General features: G+C 35.0%; 1 protein-coding gene across 3 annotated transcripts in view; it reads right to left on the bottom strand.

Moving 5' to 3' along the window:
• The window catches only part of LOC123677373 (protein Wnt-1), a 157,929-nt gene that overhangs the window by 52,048 nt on the left and 78,523 nt on the right, over nt 1–27,358 (bottom strand). Inside the window, exons 1-2 of one of the 3 annotated variants that reach the window (XM_045613861.1) lie at nt 11,061–11,272; nt 10,854–10,998 (exon numbers count right to left, since the gene is read on the bottom strand). The exons of the other annotated variants lie outside the window; for them this stretch is intronic. The gene's annotated coding sequence lies outside the window, so the exon portion shown is untranslated. Of the gene's footprint in view, nt 1–10,853; nt 10,999–11,060; nt 11,273–27,358 lie in introns of those variants that run through there. 3 annotated transcript variants of the gene reach the window in all.

The following is a 27,358-nucleotide window of genomic DNA, read 5'->3' on the forward strand; positions in this document are numbered from 1 at the left end:
TAGTTCAGCATTTGTTAATGACATATGAATAGCTAAACAAGCTAACAACCGGATTTGGTAAGGTGACATGTCGTGAAAAGATAGCTGTGATCCATCATGGTGTCTTCCACACGTGACCTCGTCTCAAAAGAGTAATCACTCATGAAAATCAATATTGCAGTCGTTTCATCTCTATTTGTCAGCCTCCTGATTTGCACGAAATACGGAGTTTGTGGTTGATTTTATAGTTTTCGTGGAGTAGTTTTTAGTTCAGCTTGTCCAATTGCTGTTTATTGTTGTATGACGAAAAATATTTTAGATATACCTACTAACTGACAAATAAAATGCAACACCTAGAAGGAGATGTTTAAATTAAAACTTTTTTTCGGTGAAACATAGATAGTATAGCAAAGAATAAATGATTGAATTCGGAGAAAAAAATCGTGAAGGTTTATTCATGTAATAAATTTTTGTTACTCAAATATTGTAGTCGTTTTTTGCATTTTTTAAATTTTACAACAAACCAGCTGTTCGAGGAGATCCAAAGTCGATGTTCAGTTGATGTTAAAATGCCTAGTGCACGTGTACACGGAATTTATCAAGAGCTAAGTGAATTTGAAAGAGGTCGTCTTCGGAAGGCGGGGTTGTCATTTCGACAAATCGCTAACCGTACGAACAGAAATCCAACTACAGTTATGAGCTGTTATCAAGCGTGGTTTGATAATGCCCAAAATCGAAGGCGAGTTTGCACCGAACGTCGAAGGAGCATAAATGGAGTTCAAGATCGACGTCTAAGACTTTTTGCCATTAGAGACCGATTTGCGACAACTTGATATTTGATGAGTGGTTAAGAGAACTATGCCATCCTATAACTGTACGAACGGTTTACCGCCGGATAAGGTCTTTTGGACTGCAGCATTATCAACTTCATCTTGTGTTGACGGTTGAGCATCGCCGGCAACGATTACAGTGGTGCCGAGAAAGTCAACATTGGAATGTGGAATGGCATCATGTCGTCTTTTCTGATGAATCTCGATTCTCCTTGGGTGCACATGATGCCCGAAGAAGAGTTAGACGACGGCGACGTCGGGGAGAAACACATGAACCTCAATGATGTTGAGCGTCATTGTACACTGGACAGTGGGCGTTATGGTATGGAGTGCTATTGCACATGCAAGTAGGTCACATTTAGTCTTTATTGGATGTAACATGACAGCGCTGCGTTACATTCAAGAAATAGTGGAGCCAGATGTTCTCCCTTACCTTAACCGGCTCGAGAATCCAATATTTCAGCAAAATAATGCTCGACTTCATGTTGCCTGAGTGAGCTAAACTTTGTCGAAGCGACCCATGTGAATCTTTTGCCATGGCCGCCCAGATCCCCTGATCTTTCGCCCATAGAGCATGTTTGGGACATCATGGGTAAAAGGCTTGGAAATTTACCCCAGCTCCCACGGATTTCTCTGAGACATGAAGTACAGGTAGCTCAAGAAGAAATAGACCATCTTATTGCATCAATGCCGAGACGTGTTGGGGAGTTAATGTAATGGATACATTCACAGAGGTTCTTGAAGAAGATAATGTCGTTTTGGGTAGAGTTCGACCTATGTTTAATAATTGTACCAACTGCAACATAACTATGATATAAACATAAAAAGTATAGGTAGTATAATAGGAGTTCCATACATAACAACGAATCAGAATACAGGATTGGCTCATTTTGTGGTCGGCATTCTTGATTTTCAACTACATTTGTTCACCATATTGAATTATAAAAACCCTAAACCATATGATCACCAATATTAATTCCTGCTTTCAATTTCCACACTTCAGGCGATGAAAATGTCTCAAATTTAATTCAAGTCGAACAAAAAATTTTATTACTTCTGACACAATCATTAGCAAACTTTCCTGTGTAATTTATGATATAATCATAACCGTATACATATCAGGTAGTCTCTTGGAACTTTCATTATGTTCTCCAGTCATGAAATCACAAATCCGCTCCCCTCCACTTCTAAACGACAATAATAAATGTATTCCTCCTTAGTGCCGCCTGAAAAAAGTATACATTTTCGTGTTTTTTTCGATGATGAATTTGATTATGTTGATGATGTGCTCGCCCTCCTTAAATAACTCAATTTAAAAACGTAATAAGTGACCAGTTTTTTGACGATCAAGAGATAAATCACCTTGAGCAATATACATAATTTGTTCACTGTTGTTTTTTTCTTTATGGACTTGTCTGAGAATTTTTTCGATACTGGCTAGAAACCTCTTGAAAGTTTTCGTTCCTTTTCATTAGTGTGCATATTCGATTATCAAGTTATCAGCAGGAACAATCTCAGCAGGTAATTGAGAATAAACAAAGTTGTTTTTTTTTTAACTTGATTACCATAACATTAGAATACTATTTTGGTTGAATGTAGATACGTGAATTTCTTACCTACAGGCAAGGACGTAGAGTGTGTATTCATATAATTTGCTTGAGAAAGTTGAAGCTTGTGAATAGATACTTATGGAAAGTACTTTCCAATATAAAAGTGTTTTGTATTACATAAATTATATTATATGATTGATTACCCCTTTTTTTTAAAAGCTGAGCTGCAATTTTTAGAGAATTTAGAGTACCTATATGTGTAATTATTCAATAATTTGAAAGCTTTCTGTGGCAAAAATAGAATTTTTCATTCAGATAAAAGCACATTTTGGGACTATATTGACTGTTGAATGTTCAGGCTTGACTCAAAAAATTACATTCCAAAAATTTTTGGCATTATAGTACAAACAAATTTGGTGCCTGAATTCTTGCTATGGAAAAATATTCCAAATCTATTTCATTCTCATTTTGGCCACTCGATCGATTTAGGCCATGTGCCACACAAGAAACGTGAGTAATTTTTCATTGCTTAACACAAGTGTGAAGCAATATCTCTACACAAACGAGCATTTTTTAGTAGCAAATGCCTGTTGGCCACAAAAAATTTAGCGCATCATTAAAAAATGTGGCAACTCTTGTCCCTTACACTATCATTGAAAGCAGTTACGATTTATTTCTTTTTTTTATTTATTTTTTTTTTCAACTCCCAGAATACCAAAAACAGAATTTGCTATGTATCTTTGTTCTACATCAGTTCTTTCATCTAAAGATACACAAATATTTTTCATCTTCAGCTTTCGTATTGTAGCGTTATACAGGGTTGTCCAGATTTAACTGCAATAACGTTGGCGTCCGATAGACCAACTATTTTCATGAGAAAAAGTTCATTTGAACATATATACTAACAAACTTCGTTTTTGGGATACTTACACGGTGTTAAAGTCTGAAGAAAAAATTAGTTTTTTCCTTATAACTCTAGTGTTATTATACATTCGTTGTTTTAGTTTTTAGGTATTGAAGTCTGGATAATGTGATTTTCCTATTGACAATCTACAACAATGTTTTCTTTCTGAAAAAATTATTTCATTTCTGAAATCAACAGAGTTATCTTAAATTTTTTTCATAGAATGTACCACTTTTGAGATAATCGAGTGAAAAGCCTATCCACGAAAATCTACAAAAAATAATTTTCCATCAGTAAGAAAGTACAAACATGTGTATTATAACGGTTTTATATGATAATTAAATGCCATAAGGACTTGGTTTGAATTGCCCTGTCCTCAAGCCACAAACCCACTATTCAATCAATGACAATTAAATTTTATTTGAAAGCTTTCATATCACCATTAAATTCGATTTGAAAGCGTTATCTATAATACGTTTACGTTGATTTTTGTACTTTCATTTATCACTAATGGGAAAAGTTCAAGAATCAATTTTTGTAGATTTTGGAGGATAGTGTTTGCTTTATACTCGATTATCCAGAAAATGGCACGTTCTATGAAATATATTCAAGAACGTTTTTTTTATGGAGGTTCAAGAATCAATTTTTGTAGATTTTGGAGGATAGTGTTTGCTTTATACTCGATTATCCAGAAAATGGCACGTTCTATGAAAGATATTCAAGAACGTTTTTTTTATGGAGGTCTGTTGATTTCAGAAATGAAACAATTCATTCGAAAAGAAGACAGTGGTGTAGATTTTCAGAGAGAAAAGAATCATCGCACCCCTAAATCTACGCCACTGAATAAGTTTGGTAGGAGACACTTGCCTAATTCGAAACATTACATTATCTAGACTTCAATATCTAAGAATTAAAATAATGAATAATAATACTAGACTTATAAGTAAAAAACTGATTTTTTTATTCAAACTATTTAGCACCCTTTATCTCGAAAATGAAACTTGTAAGGATATATATGAACTTATTTTCAAACAAAGAGTTGTTCCATCCGACAACAAAGTTATTGCACTAAAATCTGTATATCGCTTTCAAAGGAAACCTCTTACCTTGACATAATTTTTATTCCTGGATAGTGGATATTCGGATTCCTCACTGGTGCTTGTAGGAGTTACTCGAACAACAGCATTCAATAAAGTTTTTAAATAGGTTTATGATAAGAATTTTGATAGCACAAGTAGGGAGACTCATTTCTGAAGTAAGAATGTCATATACCCTCACAGACAGCAGTTGTAGACTTTTCAGATGTGCACCTTGCTGTACCCGCGAAATTTGAATTTTAATAAGAGAAAAAATAATTAAATTGTATCTTTTAAAGTGAAGAACAAATAAAACGAATACTATAAGGAATTGGAATTACCAAACATTAAGGCTGAGAACGAATTTTAGTATAGGTGAATAGTTTCTCCGAGTACTCCATTCCAAGGAGGTCGGTGGGTAGGTAAATAGGTCATAAAAGGTAATAAAAGGTGTTTGGGATTTGCCAAATATATTTATCTTTGAAAATGAGCAGATAATAAAACAGAAAATCACTTAAATATGGAGTTCAACTCAAAAATGCATTAGAATACGTAATTATGCAAATGCATATTCATCCAGAGCCTAGTAATTACCCATATTTTCTTCTAGAAGGGTTGTTATCAACGCTTCCAACTACCTTCTCACCTCTCCATTCATAAACTCGCGCCTTGACAACCACCCTCTTGATTAATTACCCCATTGAAAAATATTTGCAGCCCCTACAAAGGAATTAGTAGCGAGGTAAAGGTGGTGCGGGACATTAACACACCATCAGCCACCTTTGGGTCTCATTGAATACAAGAATGCGGCATTGGACACGGGCTAGCGCCACCCATGAAGCCCGAAGACACCTCTGAGGGGCCCGCAGGCCCCTTGTCGGTCGGCGCCGACTCGGATATTATACCTTTTGGGTAACTTTGAAGGTACCGATGATTCGCACTATTTCGGCCCTGGTGTTGCTGCTTTTCGAGTGTCAGGCCGGCAGGGCCGGCTCAATTTTTCACCACTTCTTCTACGCCGTTTTTTCCGAAATACGCTCTATTAGTGATGACGTCACACACCGCCATTTTTGGTTCTCCTGTCAGTGTTCGGAATCCAAAAAAATTGTCATACAAATTAGTACGTTGTCGTTGAAGAAATTGGCTTATTTTAATAAATAAGATTATTTAAGGAATGATTTTACTATTAATTAATAGACAGAAGGAACGAGATTAATGCCAGTAAGTTCGAACTTGAAGTTCAACTAATAAACACGGCTTTTTACAAAATCTGGGGAATGATACAGGATTCAAACTTACTGATATTAGGCTCGTTCCTTCTGTCTATCAATTAATACTGAAATCGTTCATCAAATACTCTTATTTATGTTAATAAGCTAATTCCTTCAACGGCACCGTACTAATTTGAATGACATTTTATTTGTTTGAATTCCGAACACTGACAGGAGAACCAAAAATGGCGGTGTGTGATGTCAAACTAATAAAGCGTATTCATATACATGGGTGTAAAACTTTGCTTCCGCCTTTTTTTTCCGAAATTCGAGGCTTTATTGTGAAAAACTGGTTAAACATCAGTTTGGTTTTTGTCCATGATGTCAATATAATAAAAAACTTGTCAGGAATGAATGAATTCTTCATAAGATCAGAGCAGGTCAGCTAGGTCGTGTGCAATTGATCGAAAAAAGTGATAGTTCGAGGGAGAATAGGGCGGGTGGGGTAGGACTTCCCATTTCAACTTGATCAAGTATGTCCAAAAATTTTATGCTGTAAAATCAATTTTTCATGTTTCTCGTTGAATTGCGAACGTTTGTGTTTCAATGATCAGCTCAAACGAATTAATTGCATTCGATAACGCTTAGTACACTACGTCGTGTAGGTCCCACCAAATACTAAGCATGACCTTGGAACCGTGAATATTCGGTTTGGCCGTCGACGAGGAAGCATGGCCGGGATATCCCTATGATTTTTTTGCGCTTGGGATTATCGTAATTTTTCGTCTCCAGTCACAATGCGATGCAGATATCCCTTCCGTATTTGCCTTGCAAGCAGCTGTTCACAAGCAAACGAACGCCGTTCCACATATCTTGGCTTCAACTCGTACGGCACCCAATTTCCTTATTTCTGAATCATTTCCATGAATTTCAGGCGCTCTGAAATGGCTTGTTGCGTAACTCCCAATGATCCTGCCAATTCTTGTTGCGTTTGATACGAGTCTCGATCAAGTAATGCCTCCAATTTTGCATCTTCGAAAACCTTCTCTCTTCCACCGCCATGCTGGTCTTCGACGTCAAAATCACCGTTCTTGAAGGTATGAAACCACTCTCGGTACGTTCTTTCACTAATAGAGCCTCACCATATGTATTTGAGAGCATTCGATGAACCTCAGCCGAAGATTTCTTCATATTAAAGCAGAAAATTAAAACTTCCGCAAATTACGAGAATTTACCGCATAAGCTGACATGTTTAATCGAGAATAACTTTATGATGCAGACACAAATCGACTAATATTTCGATGGCATTTTTTCTACAATACCTAAGCTTATTTATGACATCTATGATCTATTTATTTCGACTACCACTTACCGCTGCAGCCATCTATTGCGAAACGGCGGAAGCAAAGTTTCGTCACGGAAGATTGGAAAAAATTCAAAAAACGGTGAAAATTTTATTTATTTGGTGGTTTTTTGCATATAACTCGGTGAATATCAATTTTTTTGTGACTAACCTTTCCATACAAAAATGAAGTGAATAAAATTTCCAAAGAATTTCTTTAATTTTTAATTTTTTTTTTGTTCGATGAACCGTTTTGTCTCGATACTTGAAAGTTGATTTATTTTATGTATTCTATACTTCAATGTATTGTCTTCTACTCAATAATTCCATCTTTCAATATAATCCAGAAGGGTTCAAACTATAAAGCCATCATCAATTCAGAAAAAAAAAACTCCAAATCACTTTTTGAAATTATGTCAAACCATATATCAAATTTGTGTTCAGATTTCTAGGAAACATGATTAATTTCAATACACCTATAATGTATTATTATTACCTACATATTATGTCGAGAAAGAATTTTTTCCACTTTGTGCAAGTGCCGACCTGTTTGAAATAATACCTGACAAGTTCTTGAACGAGAAGACCTAACATAATACTTACCTCCGGCATCAAGGACTATACTATAATCAGGTTTTATGGATGGTTACGTAAATAACATCGAAATAAAACAACAAAAATAATATTTTATAAAATTGGATATTATCTGGTTTATCGAAATTAGATATCTATCTACATCGAAAGATGTGTGCGAGACGTTTCCCAAATATTCTTTGATCGCTTTTTTTGATTTCTATTCATTTCAATCTTACCTCTCAATTGTAATTCTTACCAATTCAATTCAAAAATAATTAAAAATAATCTGATTAAATTCAATGAAGTACGGTCCTGCCTGAAATAAAACCAAAAGCATCCTTAGTAAGTGCTGGGGTGGTAAGGTGGTAACAAGGAGTACAATAAAGATAAGTTATCGTTGACCAAATCAGAGTTATCTACCGAACCAACTACCTCACCAACTTCCAAGGAACAATAATTCCCAAATATTTATATTTGCATTTTATGGTGCAGATTTGGAAATAATATTGGGCTGTAAATCCACAAACATTTATGAATGGGTTGTTTGGATTTTTTTTTCTAATATTTACTACCTGTAGGGAAATGAACTGTGACTGTATGAATGGGACGAAAAGTACTGCCGACTGTACAAATGAGTTTCAATTTTTTTATTGGGTAGGTTCCTACCTTTGAAGATTGGTATTTCCGGAATGGCTATCAGTACCTAAGAAAATTGGGGTTATGGGTACTAAGAACTTCCTGTAATAGTTGTAATATTTTATCAGACCAGTAATTGCTACATAGTGCGTTGTTAGGAAATCGAGAGAAATTCGAGATTATCATAATGCCTAATAAGAAGAAAAGTTTTCCAGCACTGGCTCCACTAGTTTGAGATGCCAGTTGGTCTTGTAGGTAAATCACCATAAGGGTGAAGAGAAAGCTTTATATGAAATTCAAAGTCCTAAAAAAGCAATTGGAAAATACTAGTCATATATTTAATTGATGAACCTTTGGCTTCTCTAATGAATCATGCTTATTCTGAAAAATTTTGCCAAAATGTACTCTCAGTAATTTCTTCTACATTTGCTTTTGGTATAATCTCAAATGCACTTTGTAAGGTCTTCTTTGTGCCTCTTTTTTATTTAAATTCAATGTTTAACTGGTTTTTTTTCTTTTCACAACTTTGTATTATCTTGTCGCAATTTTCGATTAGAGAAGTAGATCTTAGCTTTGCCCGCATAGTTCGTCGTCCCTGAAAGAAGATTAGAGGCCTATTACAGACCCTTGTGGTAGACCCTACTTGATATTGATGTCCACCTCTTTTCTTGTATGTTAATTCCAAACTTCTTGTTTGCTAGATAGTATTTCCTAGTATTTGCTTATAGTATTTTCGTCGGCTTCATTGGAAAAGGTCTGTATCTCACTATAATCAATTCGTCTTGCTAAAAATATTTGTATGAAATGATGAAATTCTCTTGATATTCATCATGCCTAAAATAAAATAATTAGCAAAAATTTACAAGAATGACAACAAAATAGCATCATCATAATGTTTGTTGTTACAGCTACTTGAGCTTATATTATTGAATTTCCATTGTAGATTGTTTAGATTGTAGTTGTATTTTACCTCAGACTCAACAATGGATCATTTTAACCTGCAGTATGTGAGAGCTGTGAGTGAACAAGATGAGTGGGTATCATTTTTCAACAAATCACCGCATGATAAGCAACTTTGTAATTGTGAAATTGCTGATGATGTATTAATGCCTCTTTCAGTTCTCACTCGGCATAATATTGTTAACAAATTCATCCATAATTGCCTGTGAGAAGTTGCTCTTCTCCGCTTACCAAATCGATTGCCCATAATTTAGAGGTAGGTATCACAACGACAACGTGATGAGATGATTATTCTTGCTTCATTCAATAAATTCTTTCTCATAATTTTTCATCTCTTGATAGATCACAAAAAATATCGGAGAGTGAGTTGCATTCTTACAGAAGGTCTGAGGTCTGGGGAACCAGTAGCTTTTTTGATTCGTGGTTCAACGTATATTATTTATAATTAAATTTTGAAATACATAACTGAAACTTTATCGGTTACATCTTCAAAGCTTGTAAACTGTTTAGGAAAATGTTATTCCATCTTCGAACCTAACTTTCATAATTGAACTTGTAGCTATTGTTTCATTAGGAGTAAAATACTTTTATGGCAGGGTTGTGTAACAATATCAGTAGAGCCAAGAATTAGAAGAATAGTTGAAGAACCAAGTCAGTACATCTGATGTATTCAGCAAATGTAAAGCTACATTTCTGTTATTAATAGTTTTGTGGCTAACAAAGCGAAAAAAAAATTAACAATTCAACACAGCCTTTTATTAGAACTCTGTTCTTGGTACAGTAAGAAAAACATTACAAATTATCTATCAATATGTTTTCAGACAATTTTTGTGAATTAGCAACAAAACTAAAAATGCAGAATTAAAGTTATTCAAAAAGGAATAACAAAAACAGCACAGAATTTCAACAAAAGCTATACATGAAATTCGTATGAAAACAGACTTCAAAATTTGAATATTTTGAATCCAATATTTTTCCCAATTGTCGAATTTATAATAAGCAGAATATTCATTATTTTCTGTATCTACCTGTTGAAATCCAAGGTTTGGCAACTTTTGCTCTCCTAGTGTCATCGGTTGTTTCACGTCGTTTAGAGCGCTTGAAGTTTGTTTTCTGAATTTCTGATATATTTAGGTATTTATTTAAATATATTATGAGTAAATATGAAACGTTGATTCAATGGAGATATAAGAAGTGCGTTCTTTGTGGAGAAACTCGCGAATTGAGTGAAATATCGTATCACTGATATGTTTTCATTTCCGCGCGCTTCATGTCAAATTTGATAGTTCATGTTGGGGACAAAATTTGCTTACTGAAAATGACATATGCTCCCTTTATCTATTTTTATTACTCTGAGGTTGGAAAAATAGTATATTGTGTTTGACTTTTCAGAGCGCCTACCCGGATATTAGTATTGATTTTCAGAATGAACTGAAAAATTATATGTTCGATTTATTTCGATGAAAAAAATGACATTTATGTCCAAATATTTTAATGTTGTTGTAACGTTATTTGAGAAATTCTGAAATTAATTATTATTTGTATAGTTTTCTTGAATATGCTTCCTTGCTTTTGATTCTTTAAAATTATTTTCGAGCTAGGAGAATCAATGCAGTAATGACATTTAGAATTTGGAGATCTTTCCCTTTCAGAAAATAGAAGATAACAATTTGAAGTAATAGATGCAAAAGCAAATTTATTTCTTTATGCAATGAAGAATAGGTGAAACAAAGTTTTTACTCCTGAGAATAACTCATGAAGAGAGTAAGTAACAAAATGAAATACCTACAATTTGCATGTTCACCAGCAGTAATGTTGTAATGATGCATTCTCGTCAGCCACCTCTCAGCTCATTGTGCAAACCAAACACTGAATAAAAGAAGCTGAACTCCACACTTCCATTATGTTAGCCTTTCAGTAGCTTATTATTTGGCCTGAAATTGAGTGAAACCAGACATCCTGGGCTATTTCTGCATTGATAAGCCGAAAACTTTACCTTTTACTCGTGTTTACCACCAAGGTAGGTCATAAACTATCCAAGTGTCGTCACCTGGCCTCCGGTCCATAGAAAACATTGGACCGACACGACTCTCTGGTCGTAAACCATTTTGTTTATTGTATTTGTCGATTTTATAGACCTCTCCTGGGGAAGAACACATTTGATTGTTTCTTGGAATCCGTTTCTAGAGTATTTTCATTCACTGGCATGAAACTCGGTGACCTGCAGGAATAGAGAGATTAACCAATAGGGTCCCTTGTTGGGTGACAGTTATAGGCGACATTTCTAACGTATAGACTTTTCCAGATAAAAAAAAGACATTTTAGTTTTGACCATAGAATTCGGAAGAGGACTGGCATTTCTTCTTTTTCAACTTGTTTGGTCAATTGGGTGTACAACTTTCCTCCTGCCGTTTCGCAATAGAAATAGATAGAATAGTTATTTATAATACAAGTGCAGAAGGCATTGATATTCTTCCACGAGTTCAAAATTCAAAAACGAGCCACGAAGTGGCGAGTTTTGGAATGAACGAGTGGTAGAATGAGCCTTCTGTACGAGTATTATACATTATTTTCTCTAATTCATTGCATTTTCATTGAAATTAATGAAATATTTCCATAAATATATTTTAGTGATTTTTGCATTGAAAAATGTTGGTTGGCAGATCTGATTTCTTTAAGGCAAATTGATGAATTGACAGATAAAGCCGTGGCGGAAAGTTCGGAGTACCAAAATAGAATAATAAAATATAACCATGAAAACTGTGCGTTTCTGATATATTCTCGCACGATTTTGTTCTACAAGATGTGGGAGAATGAACGGAATAACCACAGAATTAGAGAAATAAATAAATCATAAAGGTCATACAATAAGCTTAGGTATTTGTAAATATGGAAATATTAGTCGATTTGTGTCTGCATCATAAAGTTATTCTGGATTAAACATATCAGCTTACGAGCCAAATTCTCGTCATTTGCGGGAGGTTTTAATTTTCTGCTTCAATATGAAGAAATCTGCGGCCGAGGCACATGGAATGCTCCCAAATACCAATGGTGAGGCCGCTGTTAGTGAAAGAACGTGCCGAGAGTGGTTTCAACGCTTCAAGAACGGTGATTTTGAAGTCGAAGACTAGCATGGCGGTGGAAGAGAGAAGGTTTTCAAAGATGCAGAATTGGAGGTATTACTTGATCAAGACTCGTGTCAAACGCAACAAGAATTGGTAGGATCATTGGGAGTGACCCAACAAGCCATTTCAAACCGCCCAAAAGTTATAGGAATGATTCAGAAACAAGGAAATTGGGAGCCGTACGAGTTGAAGCCGAGATATGTAGAACGGCGTTTGTTTGCTGTGAACAGCTGCTTGCAAGGCAAAGAACGAAGGGATTTCTGCATCGCATTGTGACTGAGGACAAAAAATGAGTTCCTTACGATAATGCCAATCGCAGAAAATCTTGAGGATATCCCGGCCATGCTTTCACGTCGACGGCCAAACCGAATATTCTCTGTTCCAGGGTCATGCTCAGTATTTGGTGGGACCAGCTTGGCGTAGTGGATTGTGAGTTATTAAAACCGACTGAAACAATCACAGGTGATCTTTAGCAAATGCAATTAATGCGTTTGAGCCGAGCATTGAAAGACAAACGGCCGCAAAACAACGAGAGACATGATAAAGTGATTTTACCGCATGATAATGCTCCCCATGTTGCGAAAGTACTACCCCACCCGCCGTATTGTCCAGACATTGTTTTTTCAGACTATCACTTGCTTCGATAAATGGCACACAGATTGGCTGACCACCACTTCCGATCTTATGAAGAAGTAAAAAATTGAATCTATTCGTGAAACGCTTCAGAAGATGACCAGTTTTTTCAATGTGGGATTTGTACGCTGCTCGAAAGATGGGAGAAACTAGTGGCTAGCGATAGACAATACTTTGAATCATAAACATATTACAAGTTTTTCACAATAAAGCCTCGAATTTCGAGAAGTTTTGCGCCTATGTAATGTTTCGGTACAATCATCCTAAAATTGAAAAAAAAATAATTCCTTCCCAATGTGCCTCTCATAACGTCAGCGAGTGTATTAAAACTCCAACAAAAGCCTTCTACAAAGACCCCTTTCACATATACATCTCATTCTTCGAGCATCTGACAACCGCAGAAATGTCAATATGCAAAAATATTCTGGAAAGACAGCCAACCCAACTCCGCCAAGGGAGTCTGCAGTATCATTAAAGCCGAAAGAAACTAAAGAAAATCCGCAGCGTGTCAAATCACACAAAATTGAATGGGAACTGTGTGAAAAAATAATGGTCCGGACCCCATAACCGGTGACCTCCTATGAAGGATTTTGTGTTCTCACCTCCGCAGGTATCACACTAATAGAGTCGTAACAGCCGGTTGGAGTCGGGCAGTTTTGAAATTTTATACGATTCATATCTGCATACTGTGGGCGAAGATCGTAGGAATTCGTTATGGGCAGACGAGCAATCTGTTGGCCGCTATCTATGCTAGATATTTCGGGTAGCGGGTTATGGGTCAATTTGTAATATTAATGCATTTATAACTTCATTAGGTTTGGGTGATGGATAGCGAGTCGACCTGCTGGTAGTTATATTTCATAGCTGTCTGATCTTTGAAGGTGATGCTAGTAGTCTGGTTAGATTGCTCTGGGGAAATACAGCAAGTGTAGCTAACTATTTGAATCACAATAGAACCGAAGTAAAGTAAATAAATGCTTTAGTATTAAGATTGCTGTTCGAGAGAAGTAACTTTATCAACAAATCGATCCATCGATTGAATAATCGTGATATTTGGTGATTTTTTATGATGTTTATAACGCAAATAGGTATATGATTCTCAACATTATGACTAGTATTATTTCAATTTCAACGGAATCTACCAACTAAGTAGATCGTACATCTATGTACTAAGTAGATCTGTGGACTATCTCGATCTACCTATGAGGTAGATTAGGAAGCTAACTAATTCAAAGTTGATTGTTTTCATAAGTATCGTACTACAAATATGGATGAAAGATTGGAAATGATATATAATGGGAAACTAAGCGACATTTCAAGTACTTGCTTCTGAATGCAACAAGAAAAGACTTGCTTATGATGAAATGATAATAAAGAAGGAAGAAAGAAGGATTTTGTTGTGGGCAGACCAGACATTGGTCGCTATCTATGCTAGATATTTCGGGTAGGGGGTTATGGGTCAATTTGTAATATTAATGCATTTATAAATTCATTAGGTTTGGGTGATGGATAGCGATTCGACCTGCTGGTAGTTATTATTCAAAGTTGTCTGATCTTTGAAGGTGAAGTTGATGCTAGAAGTCTGGTTTGATTGCTCTGGGGAAATACAACTTGTGTAGCTATCTATTTGAGTCACAATAGAATCGAAGCAAAGTCAATTAATTATTTAGTATAAAATTTCCGGGTGAAATGGAAGAAGATTCATAAAAACAGAAATCGCTGTTCGAGGGAAGTAACTCTGTCAAAAAATAGATCCATCGATTGAATAATCGTGAAATTTGGTGAATTTTTATGATGTTAATAACCCAAATATATGATTCTCAACATTATGATTGACGTTATTTCAATTCCAACGGTATCTACCAAGTGAGTAGATCGTAGATCTATGTACTAAGTAGATCTGTGGACTATGTCGATCTACCGATGAAGTAGATTAGGAAGCTGAGTAATTCAAAGCTGACTGTTTCCATAAGAATAGTACTACATATATGGGTAAAAGACTTGAATTGATATATCTATAATAGGAAACTATAGAGACATTTTGATTACTTGCTTCTGAATGCAACAAGATAAGACTTGCTTATGATGAAATAATAATGAAGAAGAAAGAAACCAGGAATTTGTTGTGGGCAGACCAGATGTTGGGTAGCTATCTATGCTAGATATTTCGGGTAGCAGGTTATGAGTCAATTTGTAATATTAATGCATTTATAACTTCATTAGGTTTGGGTGATGGATAGCGATTCGACCTGCTGGTAGTTATTATTCAAAGCTGTCTGATCTTTGAAGGTGATGCTAGAAGTCTGGTTGGATTGCTCTGGGGAAATACTGCAAGTGTAGCTGACTATTTGAGTCACATTAGAACCTAAGCAAAGATTATTGGGAGTTGGTAGACTTCACAGTTTTGGGGAAATTCGAAATCGAAATTTGGGAAAAAATTGAATTTCCATCCAAAAATCGTTATATCTCCTAAATTATTCGTCACAGACCTGTCAAATAAAAATGTTTTTTGAACATCGGGTTCTGATCTGAAACTCAGTGAGGTTTTAAGGGCATAGCTTACGTCCAGGAGAAGTTGCAGTGATCTACATAGTAGATCAATCAATAAAATTGTACAATAGTCCCATGAAGGAAATTTTAATTTTTTTTTTAAATTTCAGTTTACAACCTTTTACTTCTGAAATAATGTAGGTACTGATCGCGCAACTGTAACTTTTCGTAATCTACATCCTTTTCTACATACATGCATAGATAAATATGTAGGGATCAATCTCAGAGTATTACTCTATGATATCAACTAAAAGTATTGAAATTTTAGTGACAACAGCTATCAAATTTTGCCACGAATAGACTCGAAAAAACTGATGACAGGTGCTATCTTACAGTTTTTTCATCTAGAAAACATTCATGATTCAAAATTGCATGTTTTTTATTGATGGAAAATTAAGACAAGGGAAATAGTTATGGAAAATTTCAATTATTTGATTCACGCTAGAACATATCGAGAAAACTTATTAGGTAGATCTACTTTCTACGTAGATCTACCAACAACCTGATCAACTGGCAACTAGTTCGAAGCTTTTTATTATCAGAAGAATAAATAATCAATTTATTTTACATATGTTAAAAATCTCTCAAGAAATATTGATTTTTCGAAATGTCATTCACTTAACACTGTGAAATCAAAATGAACAACATCATGAAATACTCTGCTAACTACCTGTACACCTTCAGTCTACTGCTGTCAAGATGAATATTCTTTCACTTTCAAATGAAGACACTCACGCTATTTAAAACGTATAATCTAATCTTACGCTATGCTGTTCATTTGTATTTTTGAATAGGTGTAAATACAAAACCAAAAATTCTTGAGTTCTTTTGTTCGGCAGTGGAGTATTAGGGAGAGAAAGATTGAATATATTTAGCTTTCAACTAACAAATAGACTTTAAAGAATTGTTCATTTCATGCCTCATCAGACAAAGCTAAATAATTTGACGCACGTTCCAATGAGTGAGTTTTGCTAGAACTACAGAAACTATAGTTTACTACTCAGTAACCTGTAATTTTTCTGATTTCTCTGACTTAACCTGACCTAACCTGTAATTTTTCTGATAACAAACGTTGTCGAAATGTAGGTGAGTAATATATAGCGAAATATTTGGATATTTTTACAGAAACACCCTGTTACTCGAGAAGATGTGTGACCTGAAAATCAACGATCTCTAATTGGCCGAAGTTTGAACTCTGAACTCGCCCGAAAATTTTTATATCGAATAATTTTTGTAAAATCCTTAAAAAATTTGAAAAAATTGAAAATTCCTTCATTGGAACTGTGTGCCTCTTTATTGATTGATTCGGACACGTAGATTCCGAAAAAGCTCACACTTGGGCAATTGTTCCATTATTTCCGAAGTTATGGGTAAAAAGCTGAAATTTTCCAAAAAAATTGATAATAATATTCTCGAGGCTGCCACTTCTTCACTATGTGAGAAACGGATCTGAATTCTCACTATGTTGTAGATTAGAGCTCGATCTTCCAAATCGGTTTTATTTGTGGGGTCTGTGATAAATATTTCAGGAGATATAACGATTCTTCTATAGAAATTCAATTTTCACTGATTTTTTCGAAAATTTCGAGTTCAAATTTTCTCAAACTGTGAGCGCTACGAAAAACCGGTGGGCGACCTGAGAATAAGCGATCTCTAATTGGCCAAAGTTTGAACTTGCCCGGAAATTTTTATATCGAAAAATTTTCCATACCTCACCCTTTTATCTTTTTATTTCAAAAAGAGATGTTGGTGTTCCTTGAACTCCTAAATTTCTCTGCTCTCGCCTCTCAGTGAGCGTCGAATTTGGGACACCCTGTAGTTAGTAAGCGGTTTTGTCTATTGAGTTTATAAAAACTTATTTGGTTTTATTCCAAACACCTACTTACAAATCTATCTTGAAGATAATTATGATAATTAAGATTTTTAAATACCTATGTAGGTGGTTACAGGAATTAATTTTTTTTCACATAGTAATTAAAGTTGATGAATGTCTGCCATTGCATAATTCTCCAAAATTCAAATAATTATCACATACTTTATTTGGCTGACTCAAACAAACAATAAGTTTTCAATGACTCTGTTACCTTTTTCAGTTAATCTAATTTATTATCATATTAGCATAATTTGCTGGTCTGAAACTAAGCTCAATATTCTTTATAATATAGATTCAAACTTGGGAGGTCCAACTTGAATAATTCCCGACCAAACCAACACAGATCTTCCTCCTGCTAGCTTCTGGGACAATTTATTGTCACCTTTCAACGGTTCTTGGTTTACAACGTTTTAGGGATGACACACAATAACAACAATGCAGAAAGGAACCATAGCAATTTAGAGGTTTTCATTACAAACGCTTTAACTTGTTAGTACCTTTTGGAGAATGAATGGACACAATAATATACAGGGGCTCATGCTGACAAGTAAGAATGTTTCAGAAGTTATAATAGACGGAAATAATAAATGATCATCATTCATCATTTCTCGAGGATGGAAGATGCTGGAAGAACATGGCATTCGATTTTTTATTCGAAAAAAGAAACTGAGTTTACGAATGATTTTTCATAACTTATTCCGACAAATGACAAGGAGGTTGTTGAACTTGTAAAGCTATTTGAATTTCTCCTTTTTATATGAAATAATTAGATTTTTCTGATGTGTGTTTGGTTCTAAACTTGAAATCTGAATCAACCACATTGTGATTTTTCAATTAGTTTTTCACCCACATTTCTACAACCTTTTTAATCATCAGGAAGGTAAGGTCAGGTTAGGTTAGGTTAGGTTAGGCTGTGACTTACATACTGAAGCTTTTCAGAATTTGGGCAGTAAAGTTCCGAAGGATTATAATAAGAACTTAAAATCATAGAATTGTAGAAATATTTTATATTTCACTCTCACCAAAGTAAAATTGTAAAAATTCCAAGAAATCATCGAATTATTCCAATCCGGAAAAATAAACCAAAAAATATTTCACAAGATTGTAAATTATCCAGAGTTCACAAGCTTTCATTCATAATCTGGAAGTAAACAACCTTTGGCCCAAAAAAGTTTACAAGGGTAGATATGAGGTGCCAACTCAACCACTTGACCACCCTCTTGAAGAAGCACAGGAAGATATACTTCACAGGGAACAGTAGAAGATCTGAGTGGTCCATCAAACGGATTGATATATGCACAAAATTTGGCTTCAGCTGTTTGTCCCCTGCGACACATTCCACAAGGGGGCGCTAATGGCTTTATAGTGGAAATCCTGCCCATCACAAACTTTTACGACATTTCTCAATTCATTATTCCTATCAACGTGTATGGGAATCGAATTAAAACGCAGGATCGGAGTTAGAAAACACCAGATTTACGCATGTCAAACTGGATTAATTTGCAGTACACTGAGAGATTTATTTGATATTATCGAAAATGCCTTATAGTTAATAAATCATTTATTGGACATATGGACAAACAAATATTAGTTTCATGGAAATAATTTATTTATATGAAATCCCACCAATAATCATCATTTATTATTACACTTCATTCATTTACGCATAACTTATATTAATAATGCTGAAGAAATATCCATTTGAAGGAAATAAATATAGTTGAGGTCAATATATCCTTGAGTAATATTTGATAAACCTTATTTAAATGTAATATGTATCCATGCTGAATAAAAATAATATTTCAATTCAGTAATGGTTAACGTATTTCTTAGATAATTATTTTGGTTGTTTCTATTATCCGATTGTAACGGTCTGAGAAGAACCGTTTGCCAAACTAGGTATTTTTTTAGAGATCATATTAAGGGTATCCGGGTTTGAACCCTAGTCATGTTGATTGCATCTGTTCACTCTAACCACTGTTCTGACAACACTAATAACTAGGCAGGTACAAACGATCTAAACCCAAAATTCAGTACAGATGTGCTAAGCGGCGTTCAATGAGCCCATAGTAACACAGATTTTATTTTTAAAAAGGAAATTCAAATCAAAGGAAAAGTTCAAGGACAGGTCCTTCAAGGAAATGCGCTTCTCTTTGAGGGATGTGTCCTTAAACTTTTCCACAGATTGAATCGCTAGAATTATGTTAGTTTGTTAATTATTAATAAATCCTATATTCTGAGTGAATAAATTATCGAATTCTTGTAAAAGTTTATTCATAAATAGCAAATGTTCGTTAACTACTAGTGGAAAATTTGTTGACACTGAATTTATGTTATTTGTGGGGGGTAACGTAAGTTCAAATAAATTATTTATCACCGAAATATATTAAATATTATCAAATACCTTGTAAACAAATATTTTATTCTCTATAAATAAACTTTTTTGAATGCATAATTTAACTATTAATGAATATATCAAATATAAATCTGCTGTAATAGTTGTGAATAAATAACCTCCAAATAAGTGCTTTATTAATAAAAAAAAATATGGATTTCTCTCAGTGTATCATACAGAAAATAAAATCAAATTAAACTGAAGAATCAACAGTTACCTGCAATTCTAAATTTTTATGGGTACCAACATAGAAGAGATTAAAATCACATGGAAATTTGGTTGACGTGTTGTTAGGGCTTAAGACCGATTCTGGTAGACCTGACTGAATCATTTATGACCTGGTTTGTTGGTTTCACAATTAGACAACTCATCAACGGAAATGAATTTTATACGACAGATACAGGTGTATTAATTTCTTGTTTACTTTATCATTTAGTACTTATTCCTTCGCCAACGTACTTCTTGCCCTTAAAGGAAATTCACCAAATTTTATGGCTTTCTTTACTGCTGTCTGACTCCCAATTTGGGATAGTGTCAAATGTTTCTTAGAATTGGAATTGATGTACGTGATACAGAGTGTTTCATCTACAGAGTTCAGATCTCTCCTATGGGTTCAATGAACGCTCACGCTAATTTGGACCAATATGACAAAATAGAAGTACCTTTGATATCATCGAATGAACTTGAAGAAGAATCAATAAGCATATATTTCAAGTAGGGATTCATCAAGCCAAGTAGCTCGACATTTTAACCAACTACTTGACTTGAAAATCAAGCTCGTAAAAAATTACATATTTGAGCTTGACTTGACTTGATAACAAGCTACTTGATATTACTTGAGCTTGATATGCACGCGTCGCACGACATATATTTCTGCAATCTCGTGCGCGCTCAGACTGAATAAGGGGATTCCTCGAGCGCCGAGAGAATGAAGCATTCGCCAGTGTGAATTTATTAGTAGTTTTCTCACATTTCTATGAAATCTATTGGTATATTTTGGTAGTTTCAGAAATATCTCTCCAAACTTGGCCAAATTGGCCACGAATTTTCTTATCAACGCCAGCATCTTCAGCTCCTCTTAAAAGACAATTTTCTAGAGCTGCTTTTACAGTTACAAAAACCCGCAATAGGTTAGGCGACAAATCTATAAGATGCCTCATGTGTCTTAGATCCTGGATGGAAAATTATGAAATCAAACAAAGCCTGGAGGTTTCTCAATATTAGAGAACTTATTTTTTCATTTTTTTCTATTTTGTTATGATTTGTAGTGATTCAATTTATGTTTCTAATTCAAAAACGTTGCTATTTAATAAATAAAAGTGTTTTTTGCAATGTTCCTTCTCATTTCATCATTTTTATTGATGTGATACTACACAATAAAACTGCTTAAAATTAAGTAGCTTCATATGATTCAAGTACTTGATAAGTAAATAATTGACTTGACTTCAGATCGAAAGATACTACTTGGTAGCTACACTCACATCGCAATATCTCACTAACTAATGATCGGACTCCAGTCAAATTTTGACACGTATCGTTTGAAGGTTGGTACTAACTAAAAATCATGTGGATTTAATACTAGCACCGCCATCTGTGCATCAGACCGGGGATTTTTCAATTCGCCTAACAGTAATACGAGTGACAAGACAACAACCAAAGACACACAAGAATGCTAAGATTCGAATCGGTAAGCTAAGACAGTATGGGAAAAAATGTGAAAGACCCAAAATTTCTCACACTAGCCACCGTCCAACCAAAAACGACCCTCAATAAAAGTAGGTAGAACGTTTTATTTACGAGTGAATTATGTTCAAACACTGTAAATTCCCCAAATCCTTGTGGGAAGGAAGTTATCCATCCCACTGATAGGTGAATAATTGGTTTCTAAACGAGTGCAGAATTTGATGCACTTCACACAGCCAGCCACCAATTGGGAAAAGGGGGCGTACACCCCTAAAGTTTAAAAGTTACGAGTGGGCCCCCTCGAACAAGATGCAGAATAATGGGGCATGACAAACTCACAAAATGATGTTATTATCAATAATGGATTCCCGAATTCCTGGTGCAAAAATATTCCCATGACCTGAATAACTACTCGAGATCTAATAAATATCTATTAACACCCTGCAATTTGGGAGGTATCATCCTGAAAGCATTTTCCAAAATATGTGACTTGGTACCTGACGCACAATTAGCCCAGGAACAATGGTTAAATGATGGGGTGCGGCATGTTATTAGTAACAGTGAAGTGAAAAATATCACACCGCTCAAAATGAGTCTCTATTACTAGATATATTTGCCCCTGACCCCCTACCTGAGTGACCACAGCCTTGGGTGGGCCCATCAACAAGGTCGTAGAGTACATCTTTGACTGATTGTAAGCTAGTGAAGGTGAAAGTGACTACAGGATTGTTAATGAATGCGCAGGAATATGAAAGCGACCTCATGCTGTAAATGTAGCCAATTCCATCCAAAATGATGTATCATTGGTTTTACATTTCACATAGTTACATACTTGTTCATTTTGAGTTGATATTGAAGAATTGAATTTTTGACTATTCAAGTCACAGGAGTTCTTATCAAATAATGAAATTTTAAACCATTTTTTGTACCACTGCCATTAAAAGTGACACTTTCAATTACATCCAACAGTATTAAAAAAGATTGTTCACATGGAAGCGAGTTAAAAATATCTCTAACACAGTGTTAATAACATTTTTAGCACTACATTTTCTTATGATGAAATCAGATAAAATTATAATTATAATTTTAGGAATTGCAAATTTTTATTATCAATATTTAACAATCTTTACTCATGAACATTAATATTAATCGTAACAGGCAAATTGAGAATTCCCCGGTCTACCATAGTAAAACACATGTTTTTTTGGCAAAATTCGATTTCATTATTCAACATAGTTGCCTTCGAGGGCGATACAGCGATTATAGCGATCTTCCAACTTTTCGATACCATTTTTGTAGTACGATTTGTCTTTCGCTTCAAAATAGGCCTCAGTTTCGGCGATTTTCTTCATTGGCGCTAAATTTCTTTCCAGCGAGCATTCTTTTGAGGTCTAAGAACAGGAAAAAGTCGCTGGATGCCAGATCTGGCGAATGCGGTGGATGCAGAAGCAATTCGAAGCCCAATTCGTGCAATTTTGCCATTGTTTTCATTGATTTGTGATACGGCGCATTGTCTTGATGAAACAACACTTTTTTTTTCTTGAAATGGGGCCGTTTTTTCACGATATCATTCTTTAAACGATCCAATAACACTATATGATAATCGCTGTTGATAGTCTGGCCCTTTTGGGGGTAATACTAATGTCATAACCTTGCCAGCTGAATGTTGCGTTTTTCCTCGTTTTGGATTCGGTTCATCGTGTGCAGTCCACTCAGCTGACTTTCGATTGGACTCCGAAGTGTAATGATTGAGCCATGTTTCATCCATTGTCACATATCAACGCAAAAATTCAGATATATTGTACTTAAACAGCTTCAAACACTGCTTAGAAACATTAACACGTTGTTGCTTTTGATCAATTGTGAGCTCGCGTGGCACCCATTTTGCACATAACTTTCTCATTCACAAATATTCGTAAATTATATACTGTACACGTTCAGATATTATCTTCACAATGTCTGCTATCTCGATCAACTTCACTTAACGGTCATTCAAAATTATTTTGTGAAACTTTTTCAATTTTTTTGTCGGTGACAGCCTCTTTTGGGCGTCCACTGCGTTCGCCGTCTTCGGTGCTCATTTCACCACGTTTGAACTATACTAATCAATGATGGTTGATTTTCCTGGTGCAGACCCTGGAAACTCTTCATCAAGCCAAGATTTTACTTCAACTCTATTTTTTTCCTTCAAAAGCAATATTTTATTAGCACACGAAATTCTTGAAAATTTCCTCCACAAAGTTGATGAGCTCCATATTTTTTATTTCCTTTGTAAGTATGCTAGGAAAACAGGTTCACTGAAGTTTCCTTCTACATTTATCAATATACACTAGGCCAGGAAATTAGAATATGCAATATCGTATTGCTGAGCTGACTTTTTAGGTAGGAATTCCAAAGTTGCTCTTCTTGCAGACTCTTCAATATTCGCAGGAACAACCAAATCAACACTTTCATTGATTATTCCACTATCCACGAACATATTGAGCAGCCAAGAACCAAAGACAAAAATTGGACAAGACCTCAATTCAAATGACAGCGTCGGAGAAAACTGATATTAGGAAAAGAATGATGAGATGTTGTGGTCCAGTTTCCTACAATTTAAGTTGATGTAGGCAACCCATCTTAAGTTCAATCCTTCCCATCATTGATCATTCTTGCAACAGAGCAAATTCCTTGAACACCACTTCAAATGATTGAATGTTTTCACATCGTATTTTGTCAACCAAAGAGCTTCATAAAGCCGAATAATTGTACCTCTAGTTGAAGGGACTGAAGTCGCTACTAGTTTCTATTCATACACAACTTAATCTCGAAATATGTTCACAAATCCTCCTTTTATGTATTTTCAAACAGACCGTGAAACCGTCCTGCACAAAGCTGATCAGCTAAAGGTGATCCTCTTTCAAAATCCCCAAATTGCCTCAATTTGGAAGCCATACAATATCATTAAACGGCCACGCTTGTTGCAACAAGAAGGCTAACCTGAAAGTGGACCAGCAGATCTAATCCTCTTAGGGTAACGAATATACCAAAAAAATCCATTTCACGATGTTTTTCCAGTTGAACTAACTTTTTTCAGCGAAGGGGACGAAATTTGAAATCTTGACCACCTATTATCGTTTAATCCTTGAGATAATCTTCGGTGAAGGAATACTGTCAAGAAGAAATTACTATTTTTGCTTAGGTACCAAAAACACAAGCAAATAAGATGAATAGAAGAATCTGTGGTTTATGTTATTTTGGAAAGAAGTCACCATCTAGGGTTGTTCAAATGAATACCGAAATCTACGATTTTTTGAGTTTGTTAAATAACATTGACGTTTTTCGTTTTGTGTTTGTCTGTATGTCGGTGCGCACATTTATAGGAATATGCTCGGGAATATGTGATGATATCTTGTCAGTGCCTTCTTCATAATACACTCAAGGCTGCATACATAAGAAGATATTCGTGAAAATGATTTTCAGGACATAACCAGAATCCTAGATGGTATATTGAAATTCGAACAATGTAAAAATATTTTTTCTTTCATTAGAATCACATTTATAAAGATTTAGTGTTTGAATTTAACTATAAGTTGAATCTATAGCAACGCTTGGTTCATTAATTGATTTTCAGTAGAGAAATAATAACAGATTCTAAAATAGGTTGTACTAAATTAAATTAGGAAAGAAAATGGAAGACACACTTATTTATATAATTGTATTCTAAGACAATCGATTTCGGCACTAGGCCATCATCAGGTCAGCTGAAAAATAAGATGTAAAAATGTACTAAATTATTTGAATGTAATATCGATGTAATTGTAATTATTTGATGTAATATTTTCTACTCTCAATGTAATCTTATGTCAATAGCCATAGCTGTCGAAACACGTTAATTTGAAGAAATAAATAAATTTTTGTATTTTGAAATCAGAATACTCTGAGCAGTTGTGGTTGACACAACAGGAGAACGAACGTTTTGTAAAAGATTCCTCGATAATCTGCAGCAGCTGAGAATGAAGAATGAAAAGAGACGATCTGTCTCTTCTTATACTGCCATCACGATAAATGTTGAATGTTCAGATATTATCCAGAAATGACACTTCAAATAACTGAAGCTAACTCGACCATGATAAACAGCAGGACCGTAATAGGTGATAGGAGTAGAGAGACTCTACCAATGGTATACAGCATTATTTCTAGAAATGTTATATGCTTCACTTCGACATTTGAGTGAAAAAATATTATCATTATCAGTATTAATAAGAAGTAGAAATTTCAATGATATAAAGGATGTTTTTTTAGAGCTATAGAACTTTAAATTGCAATAAAACAACGATGGATTATTCGATTGACATGAATTTTATTTATCCGCAAGATAATCTTGTGGCATTACATTTTAAATGTGATTTCTGGCATATGACCGCCACGGCTGGCTCGGATGTAGTCCAATCTGGACGTCCAATTTTCGATGACTTTTTCCAACATTTGTGGCCGTTCATCGGCAATAACACGGCGAATGTTGTCTTCCAAATGGTCAAGGGTTTGTGGCTTATCCGCATAGACCAATGACTTTACATAGCCCCACAGAAAGTAGTCCATCGGTGTTAAATCACAAGATCTTGGAGGCCAATTCACAGGTCCAAAACGTGAAATTAGGCGGTCACCAAAGGTGTCTCTCAATAAATCGATTGTGGCACGGGCTGTGTGACATATTGCGCCGTCGTCTTGGAACCACAGCTCCTGGACATCATAGTTGTTCAATTCAGGAATGAAAAAGTTAGTAATCATGGCTCTATACCGATCACCATTGACTGTAACGTTCTGGCCATCATCGTTTTTGAAGAAGTACGGACCAATGATTCCACCAGCCCATAAAGTGCACCAAACAGTCAGTTTTTCTGGATGTAACGGTGTTTCGACATACACTTGAGGATCAGCTTCACTCCAAATGCGGCAGTTTTGTTTGTTGACGTAGCCATTCAACCAGAAGTGCGCTTCATCGCTAAACAAAATAAAATGGACGTAGTGCGCGATACGTATTCCGCACAGAACTATTATTTTCGAAATAAAATTGCACTATGTGCAAGCGTTGTTCAGGCGTGAGTCTATTTATGATGAATTGCCAAACCAAACTGAGAATAAATCACTTGACAGCTGTTAAATCGGTCGTCACCTCGAACAGTAATGCCAACTTAAAGTTATATACCTCGAAAAAAAACACCCGTTACAAGAAACCTCAAATTGTAGTACTGGACCAATGTTTTTCTATATTTTTCAGAACAACCAGCAGTCCATCAAAAAAAGTTCTAGAGCTAAGAAACGCGCAAAGAAAAAATATCACCATGTAGATTAGCATATCACATGATGAGAACTTCAAATTGGAATATCTATGCCTTCTTTAAGTTGAATATCTTGCGAGAAAAAAGAACAAACTTCAACACCCTGTATCACGAAAACAAAGCGTTTACGGGCCTATGTTTATAAGACTTTTTCTCTTGAAATGATCCGAAGAATCTGTTATTTTCGTTTGTACCTCCAATTTCAGAACACCCTGTATAAATAATGAATGATATGCCTATGAATGAAAAACGAACTGTCGTGACAAATTTAACCCATATCAAAACAAAAATTGCAACATATTACGCATCATTGTAGTATATCCCATATTCCTCACCTTGCCCTATTGTTTCCAATACAAAACCAATGATTATCATGAATCACTTCTCAAATACTTTTCCTACACTTCGATAAATATTTCCTTCATCCTATATTCCACCGAAACGACCACAAGGACCTATTATTTCGTTATTTTTTTACACCTCTGGCAACACCTTAATCTGCTTGAGTCATCAAAAATAACACCAAAATATAATCATATCCACATTCTAAATGAAACGGCCGAAATGACCGTATCGAATGCAGTGGCAGGTATGAGATTTTTATTAGCGAGATAATAGGAGCTAATAATTGTTTCGAGTTTCTGAGAATTTCGTTCAGGACGGAACTCGTAGAGTTAGGTTTTTCCGGTTTGATTTTTAACTCATCGTGAC

The sequence above is a fragment of the Harmonia axyridis genome, chromosome 4 (genome assembly GCF_914767665.1).
Source record: "Harmonia axyridis chromosome 4, icHarAxyr1.1, whole genome shotgun sequence".
NCBI lineage: Eukaryota > Metazoa > Arthropoda > Insecta > Coleoptera > Coccinellidae > Harmonia > Harmonia axyridis.